Source organism: Plectropomus leopardus, chromosome 10, assembly GCF_008729295.1.
Source record: "Plectropomus leopardus isolate mb chromosome 10, YSFRI_Pleo_2.0, whole genome shotgun sequence".
NCBI lineage: Eukaryota > Metazoa > Chordata > Actinopteri > Perciformes > Serranidae > Plectropomus > Plectropomus leopardus.
This window is the reverse complement of record NC_056472.1, coordinates 22,062,768-22,079,550: the sequence shown is the minus strand read 5'-3', so window position 1 is coordinate 22,079,550 and position 16,783 is coordinate 22,062,768. Positions and strand designations below refer to the sequence as shown.

Here is a 16,783-nt window from a genome sequence, read left to right as displayed (position 1 = left end):
GACTGAAAAAAGACAGCTCCTGAAAGAAGATCTTGCATAAATTCACACCTCCTCAGCTTACACCTAGCCAAACTTTGCATGAGAAAAGTTACAAAATTTGGTTTTCATTCACCCAACATGCACTTTGTTTGAAGCATACTGACTTTTTCATTCATTGCACATCAGCAGTGGTTCAGCAGTTCTGAACTGATCTGCTTCCTGCATATGACGGAGGAAATAAGAGAAGGGACTGATCAAGAGAATGGGGGAAGAATTAAGGGAAAGAATGGAGGAAGTAAAGTTGAAAAGAACAAATGTGGGAAGGAAATGTGGTGTGAAAAGCGGAGGTAGAAGGGGAGATGATAAAGAGTGATTTAAGAGAGGAAGAAAGGGATTAAAGAAAAAAGAAGGAAGCGAAGAAACAAATGTAAATTCACAATAGGTGCGACTTCAATGCCAAATTTAAGGGAAAAAATGACCACCATTAGCTTTTTTATGATCAACCAGCCAACTGACAGAGTGAGCTACAGAGCTAATGATTGCAGATGAAAAGGAAGTAAATAAGCACTGAACATAAGAAAAGAAACATGCATCAAGAAAAAAGAGAGAAGAGGAAGAAAAGAGGCCAATGTCTGCCCTTTCTCTCTGACTCCCACATGTGGGCTCAGACACTTTGGTGGATTCGGTCCCACTGCGCTGCGACCTTGCAGCTCACATGTTTTTCTTGGATACATTTTTCTTGGACTCATTTCCTGAAGATCCGCAACCCCTTCTACATGATGCCCTGGGGGAAATGGGGTTCAGTTCCCCTGGAGGGGTTGGGGGGAGATCAGGGGTTAGAGGAGAGGCTTCAGGGGTCTCTGCTTGGAGGACGAAGACGGTCCTCAACTGGATGCCCTGAGGAGGACTCAGGCAGAGTAAATAAACATCTGTAGATGATGTTTAGATATCTATTAGAGTGTGTTTAGATCTCCTGGCTGAGGTTAGGGGGGTCAGATTTCTGAATTGCCGAGGGGAAGAAAATTTCCCTCTTCTAAAAAAGACCATGGTGGATCAGAGCGGATATAAAATGATAGGAGGAGAGTTACAGAAAAAGCAACAAGGCCATGTAGGCTACAGGTGGAATATCGACTTAAGGCCTCTGGAAACGTGGCCTGAAATAGTAAAAATGCACATATTATATCAAAGCTGAGTGTCTCATTAAGAATCTAAAAAGATTTGAGTGAAAATAAATGTTCCCAACTTTTAGAAAACTGAGTTCAAAACAGCTCATTAGCAGCCATAGAGCAAAGCAGAGTCAGCGTGGTACAGCCCTATCTGTTCCAGCCCAGAATGGCATTGCCACGTCTGGTAATGTTACATCTAGAGTATTAAAAGGAGCGCTGAAGGATTTCAATTTGGCATGTTAAATTTGTGTTATAAGTGTGGGTGCCTCCTTTACAGAAAGGGCAGTGTCCGTGTGTATGTGTGAGCGTATGGTGAGTGGTCGAGTGAGCAGGTGATGCCAGCATCAGTGAATGCATCAGAGTGTACGGAGGACAACAAACTGCTGGGCAAGTTTCAGCTGACATGGGTCCTCCCTGCTCTCCGAGGTGTTCCCCAGATCGAGGTGACATTTGATACTGATGCCAACGATGATGCACTGGCAAGGGTGGAAGATCACCATCACCAATGACAAGGGTCGCCTCAGCAAAGACGATATTGAATGCATGGTCCAGGAGGCTAAAAAATACAAGGCTGGGGAAAATGTCCAGTGTGACAAGGTGTCTGCTAACAACGGCCTGGAGTTGGATGCTTTCAACATGAAGTCAACTGTGGAGGATGAAAAGCTTGCTGGCAAGATCAGTGAGGATGACACTGAAGAGCACAGAAATGTATCTTTGCCTAGAGGTAAACGTTTAGCAGTAAATGTGTGGTGTAAGTCACAATATTTGGTTAATAAATGCAGCTGCTTCTCAAGATCAAGTGGAGCTCCCACGTTTTGCTTCCCAGTGAAGAGAGTTAACCCAAAGTTACTTCAGCCCTGGATGTAAACAAATCTCCCCTATGCTCGCTGACAACGGTCGAGGAACGAGGGATGAAAGGTTAACATCAGTATCAACTGACACCTAAATTTTGATTGTCTTTATCCATATTACATGATGTGGATCGGGGATAACCACGCCCACATCAACCCAGCCTCAGGAAAATGTGAAAAAACTAAAATGACAATATTTCCAATTTGGATTGAGGCTAACATCTGATCATTTAATGCTTTTTATTGTGCATGTAAGACCCTAAGTTACATGTTAAGAAAGTTTGAGTGAACTGGGTTCCCAGAAACTTTGATAAACAACATCTAGCGAAGAATTATCTGTGAGAAACTTAAAATGCTTTTGAAGACAAACCTCCATCATCAAATCTTCATCATCTGGAGCAACAACAAGTTCCTCTGACTCACTGGCTTAAAATTTCTCAAGTGCAAAGAGAGAGAGATGAAGTAAGAGGGATAAAAACAGATGACACGCAGACAAACATCAGTCACGTCTTGTCACTTGTTTCTCATGGAGGTCTGCTGCTCTTTGTTTAGCCGTTCGGCTCTGAGTGGTTTGGCTGCTTTGAGACCTGTTTATATTAGAATTAATGTGTTTAGACTCTGAGCTAATTTCTGCATGCACATGTGTCACTTTCAGAGCACGTGCACACGCATGTGCCAGAAATCTGACAGCATCCAGAGCAGAAAGCGAGGACCGCTAATGACCAGTGGTTGGACTGAAGTGTGTGTGAGACAGAGTCTGCATTGAGGGCGTGTGTTGAAGATCAAGACTCGAGGGGGGGATCCCAGGGCTGAGAACGGAACAGCTTGGACCTACAGCTATCCCAGGGGTCTCTGGGGCCCGACACCTGTGCTATTGCCTCACGTTGGAGGAATGAAACGTCTCAAGTCTGTGGTCCAAGCACATGTGTGTCTAAACAGGACACAGCTGCAGCCTGTGTGTATATACGTGTATGGGTATGTGTGTGTGCGTGTGTGTGTGTGTGTGTGTGTGAGAAAGAGCGAGAAATGGCCACACAGTCTCAAATGAGGTGTTGCCCTCACCTCAGAGACCAACCACCTGTGTGCCTGTATCATGTGTCTGCATGTGTCTGAGTGTATAATGAAGTCCATCATGGGCGTGTTGCCTGTCTAATCCCACTGTTACATTTATCACTGTGATTATAATGTCATTACAGCTTCTATACTGTGGATCGCCCAGAGCGCAGTGACCTCCTGTTTATAAAAGTCCACCAAGGAAAAGTCAATCTCCTTCACAGAGCTGTTCTCTGACGCTGTACATCACACCCCGGGGCACAGAGGTATGTATATTGACTTATGGTGAGGAGTCTAACAGTTTGGGAGGCCACAGAAGCTGTGATGAATTGTGAGAAAGTTATAATACACATACATACATGTGTATAAATTTATATTCTGTTTATGTATATGAACACAAAGTAAGCTTTAAAAACATTTCACGGTTAAAAAATGATCACTCTCAGGTATCAGTAAAATCAATAATGATAGGTTTAATGCTAAACTGTTTAGCTGATCAAGTCTAGCAGCAGAAAATTGCTAACTTTTATCGATGATTAAAATAAATACTTGATTTATCAAGCATAAATGCTGTGTTCAGTGATTCCAGCCTCTTTGATAAGAGGTGTTGCTGACTTTCTTTAATTTACATAACCATAAAATGAATATCTTTGCGATATGGACTGTTGAACAGTGACAAAAATGCTTTAAAAAATCACATTTTGACCTGATGACGGTGCTACATGAAAGGTTAAGGGACCATTACATGTATTCAGATTCATCCTGAGTAGGAAATGAATATAGGAACCAAGTTTCTTGGCAGTTCATTTTGTAGTCATCAAAATATTACGTTCAAAACCAAATATGTCGATATCATGGTGGCGCTAGAAGAAATGTCAGGGCATCACACAAGTCATAGGGATTCTGTCTTTGAGCATAATGAATGTTCATGGAAACTGTTATTTGTTCAAATAAATTCTTCCCCTGCAAAAATCATTTGTAGATCAACTACTCGCTTGTGTTACTTTGAGTTTGCAAATAAAACTTTGCCGCCGGTGAACGAAAAATTTAAAAAAGACAATCATTCTTTATGAATTGAAGTCATAGAGCTGCGTGTTTAATAAAAGCAAAACTATATCAGTACATTGAATTACAAACTTTCACACAATTTGTGAGGTATAATTCAAGTCTCATTTACTCAGTTGTATGCTCAGTGCCTCCTTTACACATTTTCACTAAAATTTTACAATTCAATTAGCGTGGAGTCTCACTGTTACCACATGCGACAAAAAAAGAAAATTTCTTCATGAATTCAAGGTAACACGCAGTGAGTAGCTGATGTACAAATGGTCATTTTGGTGGAAGATATTTCAGTCTAGACCACAGTGGCAGACTGATCGATAGATCAACGCACAGACACTGCCATCCCTAAAGCAACACTTCTGAAAAAGGCTAAAAATTAAAAGACAAAATGGGACGGGACAGGACGGGACGGGACAAGAGGAGATGAGACAAGATGGGGCGAGACAAAACAAGATAAGATAAAACACAATGTTATTTATCTTGAGGGAAACTGCTATGCAGGGTTTGCATGCAGATTAGAGATAAAATAAATAAAATATCAGTAGGTGCAAAGATCAGTAGATTCATTGATAATGAAATGCTTTACAAATGGCTAAAACCAATAAAACAACACACAGCAATGGGAAAAACCAAGTGTGGAAAATGAGATTTATAGTCAAACACCCAGCTGTAATCTTGGCCGTGATTGAAATGGACTGCAACCAGTCACTATGGTATCAGGGATACCCATGTAATCCTCAAGGTCTGTTTCTGCACCCACAGACTCATCCAGCTGGCCCAGCCCACAGCCCAATTTTGCCAGACTGGAAAAGTTTAAATTTTCCCACATGGGGATGCAGCGCCCACAGCTGTTCCAACTATAGAGCACATTCCCCGTTAGTTTACAAGGGAGCAAATCAGGGTAAAAGACAATGCATGTATGCGGTTTATGGACTGAAATCAGGGCTTCTCAGGTGACTATCTTGGGTATACCTGTAAATTACATCAAGTTTATATTCCTAATTTCAGGGAGATGTTGAGGGTAGTGTTCTACCTTGACCTTGGAAAAAAAACTTAGTAACATATTGACGAAATTGCACCATTGCCATAAGAGACCTAATCCCTGCTCCTAAGAAAAACTCTGCACTGACAACATCTTTCTCAGAAATGTGAGATAAATAAGAGAGAACTTAGGAAATCTAATTGTTTCCTCTGCAGCCGGCCCCCGATGTAGGTTTCACAACAAGGCCTGATGGGGAACACATGGCGTTGCTGTGGTGACCCACAACTCGGCCACATTTTTCCTACAGCCCCGAGGACCCTCTTTGTAGACCATAACGTTTCCTGACTGCTAACTGCGAATAAAATACAAACATCCCAGAGGACCAACTGCATCAACAACTTATTTACCTGACTTTCCCATAGTGAGAATACAGTCGACAGGTTTGATTGATATGAAGGACATGGTGTGTGTCTGTATTTGTTTTCTAATGAGATGGAGGGGGAGATTGATATAGCTGGCAACAGAAGGTGTACACAGGAGAATAGTGAGGAAAAAGTTCCAAAAATGGAAGGAGGCTCGTTACGGGACATAAAATGGCCATATATCTCAGTGATTGAAGGATAAAGTGTGCTTAGGTTCAGAGTCCCAGGAGGCAACAATCTCCCAGCCACAACAGGAAACTAAATATCTGCAGCTTATTCCACTCATCTTGATCTTTGTTCACCCCGTTTGTCCTCGTTACACCATGTGCCCTCCCTGATAACACAGTCAGGCTAAAGATACTACCTTAATGCACACAAGCTCACCCAAATCCCAGACTGCTCTCAGAGAAGTGACATTTCTTCACCACTGAATAATGGATAAGGTGATGTTAATAACATCAAGGTCATTAAACAATATTCAAGGATATTAGTTAAGATCTAAAAAACCAATTTGTACTTAATAATCTAAAACATTTTTGTCATAATAAATGTCTTTTCCCTCACTATCTGTCCACCTTACTAATTAAGGTCATTGAGCCTATGGCCCACTAATGGAAGTATTCCATTGGTTGGCAGTATTCGTGCCATTTATGCACAAAAAATGCCAGTTCCATATACATAAATATAAAAACAATGCAAGTAAATTGGTGAGAACCTGTCTGATTCAAATTCGTGAGAATATTGAGATATTACAGCATGGTTTACACCACACCAAAGCTCTAGCCCTGAGTAATACACCCGCCATGACAAAGTTGCATCTAGGACTGGGTATCGTTTAAAAGATTATGACATCAGTACCAATACTACCCCTCAGGTGATACCGATACCATTAGCGTGCGTCTCTTTTTCTATGTCACTCAGTGCCTATAATGTTAATGAAAACATTCTGTCGCATGAGAAACTCTCCCCTAAGAACCAAACCAAAGAACACTTGCAGTGATTGGCCGCAAGCACAACCATACAAATAGTAATTTTTCTCCCCAGATCTGTGTATGAAAAGGATTGAATGCAGGTATTGTTTGACTGGAGAAGTTTTTGTTACTACTGGGTTATTTTGGCCGAACCCTTGAGGGTAAGGCGTATCATTACCTAGCTCTTGTTGCGTCCTTCATCAGTGCTAAAATATAGGCGTCAGGTGGCTGTAAAAGCTCAAACAAACATTTTATGGCCTCAGTGAACACAAAGTCAAACCTTAACCTTCAACACATAGAGAAACTCTGTTTGCAGCTTATGTTATAGCAGACAATCAAACTGTTTAATCCGTTTTTTACACTTTTTTTGAGCCTAAATTAGGAGAAATGACACCCCAAACTCTTTAGATATTGACTTTCATTCTTACTACAGTAGCTAGGCTGATCATGCATACATTAGAAAAATCCAAAGCTGGACAGGCCTGCTGTGCATGGTTAAGGTTGATAAACAATGACTGAACTATTTTTGCTCTGAGGAGGAGTACAGAGAAGGGACAATATTCTCTTACATGACAGAGGTACTGTATAATTACTAAATCTTTCGTGAACGTATATGCCCATTTGTGTGTGTTCCCCTAAATCTGTGTGTATATATGTGTGTATAATAGTGTGTGTGTGTCTTTTAAAAAGAGATGCTCCTTTGTCCACACCAACAATAGTCCTCTTGTTCCTAAACAGCACCCATCGTCTTAAAATGTGAAAGTGAGTCATTTTTACAGGCTCTTAAAGCCGGACCACAGCTGGGTGCAGGACGGAGGGTCAAGCTCTGCTTTGACAGCAAAAAAAGAAGAAAGAGACGAGGAAAAGAATTTCTTTTCACTGTAGAGGCTGATGAAGATGTCACTGAAGAAAAATGATGTGATCTTGTGATGTCCATTTCATTAAGTATGGGGAAAATTATGTGTCTGACAGCTGCACTGTATCTGTCTGCCTTCTTGTTTGTTGTTCTGTAGTGTATCAAGATAGCACACACAAATATTTCACGATGCTTTCATTAATATTTTTAACAACAAAGGGTGTAAAGATTATGCATGCTGTGAAAAGGGGTCACTCAAAGTAATTAAACAGAGAATTATCATTCTGCAGATCTCGTCGGTACTATGGATCATTTCAGCATCTTTCGGCTCATTGTCTTGTTTTTACATAATTTACTTAATATCTTAATTATATTTCACTACTATATCAATGATGTTGTTTCAAGACAGCTGTTATCATTAAAGAAGTTCTCCCAAAACCAAACATCAGACAGACAAAGTTGACAACTAGCTCGTGGAGCATTTAGCATCTAAAGAGCCATACGGAGGAATTTTTTATTATTATACTGTATCTTACTCCTGACATTGCACTGAAGTCTTGAACTGCTCCATTTGATTTTAAATCCAACCATTGTTTTTATATTTTTCTTGTGTGTTGTGTTGTATTTTTGCTTTTTAATTTTTTTTTTCCTGTGTGTGTTTTTTGTGATTTTATGTATAAAGCACAGTTGGTTTTGATAAGTGGTATAAAAATAAACTTTATTATCATTATTTTATTATTATTTGTCTCAGGAGTTGGTGGAAACCAAAACCGAGCTAAAAGAAGAATGAATATTTGTTTTACTTTCATTTGGTGAGCAGGAACTTGGCTGCATATAAATTTTAATGCACTTTGTCTGTCTTTGATGGGTTAATGGGCAACAGTTTGCTAATAACTAATGATGACACTGTAAAACACTATAAATTGTGATAATACGTCGATCGGACCATTTCTCTTTGCAACTTTATAACACTGTAAAAAATGTAATCATTATTGCGCATTTCAATCTTAATTCAATGACCTGTGTTCAATGCACAGATAGTTTTGGATAGTAAGGAAAAACACAATCTCCACAAGCACTGTGCAGAAATTAACAGGGCAATGATGAAAACACCCTGCAATAATTAGATTTTTCTGCAGCCAGGAGGAGTGTTCATGTGTTTCAGAGATTCTTTGTATGATAGGTCAACAGTTCACAGATGTCACTCAACTCATGTTTACTGATTGGCTGCAGCTATTTTCTGGCTAGAATTCACTGCTAATGGGTAAACTATCCTCAACTTTTAGTTTGGCCACACTTTGCCGCAGAATCAACCGGTCATAGGCAGCTCATTTTTGAACAGTTCACACAGTTTAAAATCCTTGACCTGCAGCAACAGCTATCAATGCCATTGCTTTCCCAGTTTTTGTCTGGTACATTGTTTATTAACACGGAACAACAGCTGGTTATTATCTGTTTGTTGAAGTGTCTCCCAAACGGCTCCACAGCTTTAATTTTCACACAGGACAAAGCCAGCCTGTCATCCACTAAATTCCTCTTCCCAGCCATCTTAGGAAAAGAAAATCCTCCCGTCTAGGCGTTTCAGTGATAGCAGCAGGTTTTGGCCTCCCTCCCCTGCTTTCACTCAAACACACACGCACACACACATGCACCGTGTCTTCATCGTTGCTCCACAGTAATTCTAACTGGTAATTCTCCCTAATAAGCTCAGTCAGGGTCAGGGTTAGGGGAGAGGGACTACAGAGATGGATTAGGCTCCTGATTGCAGGTTTGGATTGAGAGGCTCACAGAGTGAACGCTGCCATTACACATCATATCTTCTCCTGATATGTGAAGCTACAACAGGCCCCTAATACAAACAGGCATGCTGTCAGTGCCAGTAAATCAGTTCACTAACTCTCTTCTCCTCTACTGACCGAACACTAGTTTTTATCAGAGGAGATCAATCATGTATGATTGACCACTGATTGAAATGCAGCTTTATCAGAAGAGTTCAAGAGTTTATTTCATACTCGTGATACTGCATGTTGAGACAGGTTGCAAGCCAACATGTCCAATGTTGTGCACGTTTACACTTCACAAGAGCAACTGGCTAAAAGCTCAGTTCACACAGATCAAAATTAAGTATTTCACATTCATAGTTCACAATTTAAAAAAGTTTACAGTGCCTCAATGCCATTTGTCTTTTAAATAACATAAAATGTTGTGATTATCATTCACTCTCTGACATTTCGCAAAACTGCTTGGATGCTTTCACTCGATGTGTCATTTTAGATTTGGACATTTGGACCAGCGTTTTCTGATTTGGCAGGCAAAATTTAAATACAAATTTGAGATTCTTGCTATTGTAACTTACAGCCTTGGTCATAAAGATCCTTTAAATTTTCCATTTCAGCTGGCTTTAGCCCCACTGGTAGCAGGAGGTATAACAATACAGGTCTTCCTTCACCACCACAACTAAAAAATCTTCCATTATGTGTTGATTTTTGCAATATAATAAGGGACACATACACGCGACAAAACAAAATGTAAAATAAAAAAATCAATACATATTGGCACCTTTAAGATACACATTTATTTTGACATTCCCATGGAACGTCTGTGTCACCATTTCAGCCCAAGCACACCCCAAACTAATCATTCAAACAGTGCTAGCGCCATCAAGCCAGGCAGATAATGACAAGCAGCCAAGAAAAAGATAATGATGATAATTATCATTATTTTATTATGGTGATCACAGGCCCTTTAATTGAATCGAATCATATCCAAATCACATTGTGGCAGACTTTGTAATATCAGCAAATATTCAATCTTCCAAAGAATCAATATAATATCGTATTGTGATGAAACTTGTGATTTACATCCCTAACTGGTAGCTATGTCCTCTGCCAATGTTGTTTTAGCATGCTGGGTTATTGTCGCTATCTGGGCTCCATTTGCTATCCGACATTTACAACCAAGTTCAAAAGTTGCAAACCGATGCGCTCAATCCGCTATTCACAGAAATATGAGTATTTCTGATGAATATGCTCTTTTAGCAGGTTCATGCACAACACTGAAAATGTCCGCTTTGCATGCTGTCAGGAGAAAGATGTTCATCTCCAAGTTGAAAGAGTTTGCAGAGACTAAGAAAAACATTTTGCCTCACCATGAAAGTCTTACGTTTGTGAGTTTTATGATTTGCTTTGAAAAGGTTTTATATGCTGAGGGGTTGTAAAATGTCCTGAAGGCCTAGAGGTGATGATCTTCCAAACAGAGCCAGATCCTGAAAACCACCAGCACAGGGCTTCCACCCTTTGGTGAAAATACATTCAAAAGGCTCTTTGATCTTCTCCGAACCTGCAGCATTCCTCTCTGTGTCGTTATCCTGTCCCTAAGCAGACAGGAAAGTCCATGACAGTCATGAGTACTGGATTCAGACTGTAGGTATGAACTTGTTTTCATGGAACAAGGAGATCTTTGCCATTTATAGCTGCAGCAAAACACACAGACGATCTTGTTCCCACAAAAACAGAGAGCGTCTATATTAAAAAAAGATCAGTGGACTGTCATTGTGCTCAGCTTCCTGAGACGTGTGTCATTTCCTGTCCTACATCAGCTGTGGTGTCTTTTCCCATGGTGCAGGGGACAGCATCTCTGCATCTGCATAGTGTCTGTAATGGTTTCCTACCATGTCCTCTGTCTCTCTCTGGATGTTTCTTTATCTCTCCGTATCAGCTGTATGGGATGTGGAGAGGCAATGAGCTCATGCAGATGGAGGCTACTGTTCTCTAAGTTTCTCTTTCTCTATGAAAGCCGGCGCCACTCCCTGTTTCTGAGAAATGCGGACGGACAGACTCCCAGCACAAAAGACAGCATTGATCTGCTAAACATGTTTTCTGGTCAGGACGCAGGGTGCCTTGTGTTGCGCTTCTCATGCTGCTCTGGTTTTTCATGCTTTAGAGACCACAAACTGCTCGGTTTTACAACACCACCTAGCTTGCAGGATTTGGGATTGTTATCCTTTCATTTGACCACACTTTAAATTCTCCAATGCCACGCCTTTTGTGAGATTGCACCCATGTCTCGTGAATTACTTCAGATGCTTTGTGTGCCTAATTTATTTTCTCGTTACCTCATTTTGGGGTTGCTTGTTCTCTATTTTATTACCAATTACAGGAGTACAATTCCCTAATGATGCTGGAAAACAATGAGGAGTTTTGGAAGTGTGCTGTGAGATATTTTTCTGCCCGCCTGCATAGCACTCTCTGCCAGAGGAGTGGGTGGTGAGGCTGGGGAGTCAGCTTGCCAGATCTCTGCTCTCCACCCAAAGCAGAAAATCCATGAAATTAATGTATTCATTCCCACCGAACAATACATTTCATTCATTCACACTCTCTCTCTCACGCTTTCTCTGTGTCTCCCTCGTCTCTGTCTGGATTTATTTCCATCTTCACACTCAACATATCACTTTCCATGGTGAATATTTGGGCAAATGAAGCATGGGAACTCCGACATTCATTCATGAAGTACCTCAAGTGACCTCCTTTCAACAGAAAAATAATCTATTTCTTTTTTCTTCCTGCACTACTAACATTAGCGATGTCACGAGAACTGATATTTGGGTAATAAGTCTATGCCGAAAATCTGAAAATGTGACAGTACTCACTCATTTTTCCCTGGGACCTTAGGTATGAACCTTGAAGTGTTCAAGTCGGCCATTAAATGCAAAAGGAAAAAGAAATGCCGACCAGCACAGAAGAACAACAATAACATGTGAAAGGTGGCAACAAGTGCAACTTGTCTTGACTAGGTAAAAATTAAATTGTGTCTACCTAGCACAGTGTGTTTGTGATTTATTTGCAGTGGGTGTGCCACATGCTCAAACATCAGCAGCATGACCAGGTGCTCACCATCTATTGTGCGCTGAGCGCCGGCCGTTTGCCATTTTTTTCTGTTCACCTAGAGCTGAGAAATACTCAACTTTAGGAAAAAAGCTGCTCACATCACTCACTTTTTTCCTAAACATTTTGTTATTGGTTCTTAAAACCTACATTGACTGATTTTTGCGGCCACTTAAAGGCTGCATTGCAACTCGTAAACATAATATACAGACAAATATCTTTCAGAACAGACTACTCCCTGTACAAATGTTCAGTGGGTCATTCTGTCAAAAAAATATGGACTACTACCTGTATAAATGTGGAGTAGGTCATTCATTTATTGGTACCACAACATCCAAAACTTTTGACAATGGAAAAGCCAAAATAATCATTAATGTGCAACAAATTGAACTGAAACTTAGAACTTGGTGGAAATGAGCTTTTAGCTGCTAAATGTTCCACTATGTGCACAAACTTATTGCTAACTATGTCTGTTTGCTTTTTAGTGTTGAGAACTTTTTGGTAGAAAACAGCTGCCTGGTGCAGAACAAATTACATTAATGGGCGAGCGAACCAAAACACAGAGGTTGTGAGCCAGAAAACTACAACAACTGCCTGAAAGATGCTAAAACACTCCACAGAGCTGACGTAAAAAATAAAAAAAAATAATAAAAAAAGAGATTGGACACAGCGATAATGATTCTCAATCCCACTAGCACAAAGAGCAGTCGCCATTTACCCATTAACAACCATCACCTAATCGCCACAGCTGTGTCAGGTCTCAGCCAATCCAGACAGCTGCAAAGGATCAGTTTGACCCATTCAGTAAAGCACTCATAGCCATGACCCTGCTCAGGGGAAAGATTTGGATGGAATTGAGATAGATGTAAAGCAAGAGACACTGGAGGAATGGACACATCTGTGAGAATCCATCTTGGTTTCGACTGTGTTCACAAACATCATTTGGGTAATGCATATAAGGGAAAAAGCTTAGTTGGAACAAGACTCGTAGGCTTTGGGAAATTTACAGCTCAGACATGCATGCCATGAGTAAGAGTCAACAAGTGAGAGACAAAAACAAAGGAGTATTTATAATGTCTGGCTTTCGGGAAGCAGAATCTTATCTTTCCGTGATGAATTGTTTAACAGCCAAATCATTGTGCGAAAAATGTTTTTTTACAGTTCATCTTTAGCAGACCAGATATATAAAGGACAAAAAAAAATGTTTTTACTTCTATTTTCTCTTGTTTTCATAGACAAAGTGCAAACAATGCAAAGGTCTGACTGCCCACTGAGAGTTCTTCCGTCTCTCTTGGCACTGTCATCACCACTTTGTTACTAAGTGATCAAAATCTTTTCCTATACTATTGTGGCTGATGCAGAAAGGGAGCCAGAGAGAGATTGGGGAGGAAGAGAAAGGTGGTCTGCTGGCCCTGTCGTTATACTTTTGCATCCTTCAGATGTGGAATGTGGAACTTCCTCTCTCGACGCCTCCTCACAAGGTTTTCCGTATCCGCAGAGAGCGCGCAGGTCAAAGGTCGGGCCTACTGTAAAGTTGCTCTGGTAAATTCTCAGTGCATGCCAAAGTACAGTTGCTAGGCCATTCCATTCTTCACTTCTGTATTTTTTTAAGAACGCCTCCCTCGGGAGCTGCTCTTTACTGGTAGATGGGGAGTTTTGGAGTCCATTTCAGTCCTGAGTTTACCACATCACACTGCTGAGCTGAGACATTTATAGTTCCTATGAGCACTTTTTATAGGATAAGAGAAACAAAGGAAACTGGCCAGTTAATGTTCTGGGAAGTTTGTCTTTGAGATACAGAGAAGGTAGAAACTAAACAATCAACTATAGTTTACAAATAATATATACAACGTTCTGTAGATCCCTTATTTTAACATCAGTTTTTATTAGACTGTCCTCCAAAATACAACCACACAGGTTTTTTAAGCAGAAATCAGACCCATATTTACGTTTTTGATAGTCGGTAACCTCTAGTGGCTTTAGAAGTTATTACAGGAGCAAAGGAGGAAGTCAGGCAACGTAGTATTAACATCGACAAAATCTGCTCAGGCGTTATAGAGGGAAGATGGATAGGTCAAACAAATACAGGACTTTCGTCCAGGAGACCAGTGTTTATTGTTCCATGTGAAGCAAAGAAGTAAACGATGCGTCCTATGTTGATTAGGTCGTAAGAAACATACTTGTGTAAAGCCAAATCACAGTCTTTGTTCTAAACATATCCAAGGGGTTTTATTGCCTAAACCTTACCACGTAGTTATGGTGCAACTGCAACTATTTCACAACTTTAACCACATGTTTAAGATATATATCAGCTATTCTATTGTCCACAAGTAGGTGCTCCAATTTAGGAAACACTCCTGCGGGTTAAGGTAGTAACATACGACCTGTGCTGTCATGTTACAAGTTTTACAATTATTCGGTTTAGTTAATAACAAATGCAGTCGTACAAGGTGCAGGACTGTGACATGAGAGACAAGGACATGTTTCTCAAGTCACTTTTCCTGTGCTTCATCAGACTACAATTTTTCTTTAACATTATTCAAAGGCTGCCAGTAAAATTCTGTAGTAACTAAAATTGAAACATTTTACTGAGGCCTCAAGTACTACATTTTTTAAACTTTCCAGGTACACTAATGATCTCCTCATCATATTAATATTAAACGTATATTGGTCAGCATTAAATTTCCTTCAAAATGTATTTGCTGTTGCAAAATGTATATAAACGTAATATCTAGGAGACGTGTTGTAATGACAGCAGGTCAATTGACAAATGATGACTTTAAATATGATGTAATGCCTTCAGTTCTGTCACTGAGCAGGCACTATATGTAGACATTTGCAAATACTAGTCTCAGCAAACATAAAGCCTATGTGCATACACAACATTTCGATGTATGGTATTGATATGCATTCACCAAATGGTAACAGACAGGAAATAAAACATACAGATATCAAAAAAGATTGAAAAACTAGACCTTCATGCAGGTGTGACAGGGTCAAAGCACCCGACACAACTTGTAACCATAGCTATCTAACTACTTTTTACTTTTTTTGTGTTAGTTATTTGTTGGAAGGTTAAAATATCCTCTGATTCTTGTCCATCAACAAATACAGCACAGCACTGCATGCCTGTTTGATGTGTCTAAGATCCTAGAGTTGTTCATGTCATAGCTCTACACCCCTGCCTTAGCCAAGATTAGTCAGAAACCACTTCACTTCTGTGTCCATATTCAAAACATGTTTCATCCTTAAAAGAAAAAAGAAACAGAGTCTGAAAGTTACTAAACTTCATGAATGTGGAAATCCCAGTCTGACAATCGGAAAGCTATCTGATGATCTGTAGCGCACGTGTCCAAAGCATTAAGGGGCCTTAAGTCGTGCAGAACCTCGTCACTCACTCTGAGCTTGTTATCTCAATATGTTTAGTCTGTGTCTGTCTCTAGATTTCAAACCCCTGCCCCGACTCTCGTCTTCTAATGGCTCTCCCGCACTCCACACATGCTGGTCCACCTCTTTTAGGGGGTTAATGGTGTGAATTTCATCACTTAAACTGTACGGAAGTGTGATAAGTATTTCTAACTAATGAGTTACAGCAGCAGCCTTCCACCTGGCGGATGACAGACTCATACATTGACATGCTCTAACACATTTTGTTGCATTGTTGTGATACTTTAATTTACTATAAGAAGGTTTTAAGCCATGATTACACATTATGCTGATGAATGTTACACCAGCATTACCTGCAAGAAGCATCAATGCTATGCTGGTTTTGGTCTTTTTATGGGATTTGTTGACATTATGAAAAACACCAGCCTTATCCTTTGAATAACAGGATGTTGGGACATTTGTCACGTGGAAACCTTGTATCTCCATATTTTGTCTTTTTAAAAAAATATATATTTATTTTTTACATAAATCAATGCTATTGGTCACCATTTACATCTGAGGGTTTGCAAATATCTAACCAATGAAATGTATTAAAAAGAGCCTCTGACAAAATCTTGTAACTCTATTTGGTCCTCAAACTGTCTGCAAAACCTCCCACCTCAAACGAATTAGCGTTTTTTTTTTGGTATTTGGTTTGGAATTTTGACACACAAGACACATGCAAGTATCTTACCATATACGAAGACACAATACCAACTCTACTGATGCTGCGTGATCAATTATTAAAACACAGGGTTCTTTTTTCATTTCCTGAGAGTAGCCGTTTGTACATATAAGGTTTCTGTATGACAGTGATGGCAAATGATATAGCACAGGGAGAGTATGAGAAGCTGGTGGTTTCCTCCAGGCTTTGCTAATTGCTTTTTTCCCCTTAAATATTATGTTTGAGGCATGAAAAAAACTCTAGGAATATAAATACAAGCTAGTTAGTTTGAAGGTATGCACTGCCAACAACCAAATTATAATTTGCAGGGGTATTTAAAAAGCATAATATGTGATCATGGCGTTGTTTGATTTTCCAGAGTGACACTCAAAAAGTCACGCAGGTTGACACAGAGGTTAACAAAGACAGGGATAGAAAGAGAGAGGAGAGTTTTCAGAGCTGTTTGGA

The 16,783-nt window shown here is 40.0% G+C and overlaps 1 protein-coding gene across 3 annotated transcripts in view; it reads right to left on the bottom strand.

Annotated features, from left to right (window-relative positions):
• Window positions 1-16,783, bottom strand: part of col4a2 (collagen, type IV, alpha 2) — a 79,152-nt gene that overhangs the window by 36,836 nt on the left and 25,533 nt on the right. The gene's annotated exons all lie outside the window — the stretch shown is intronic.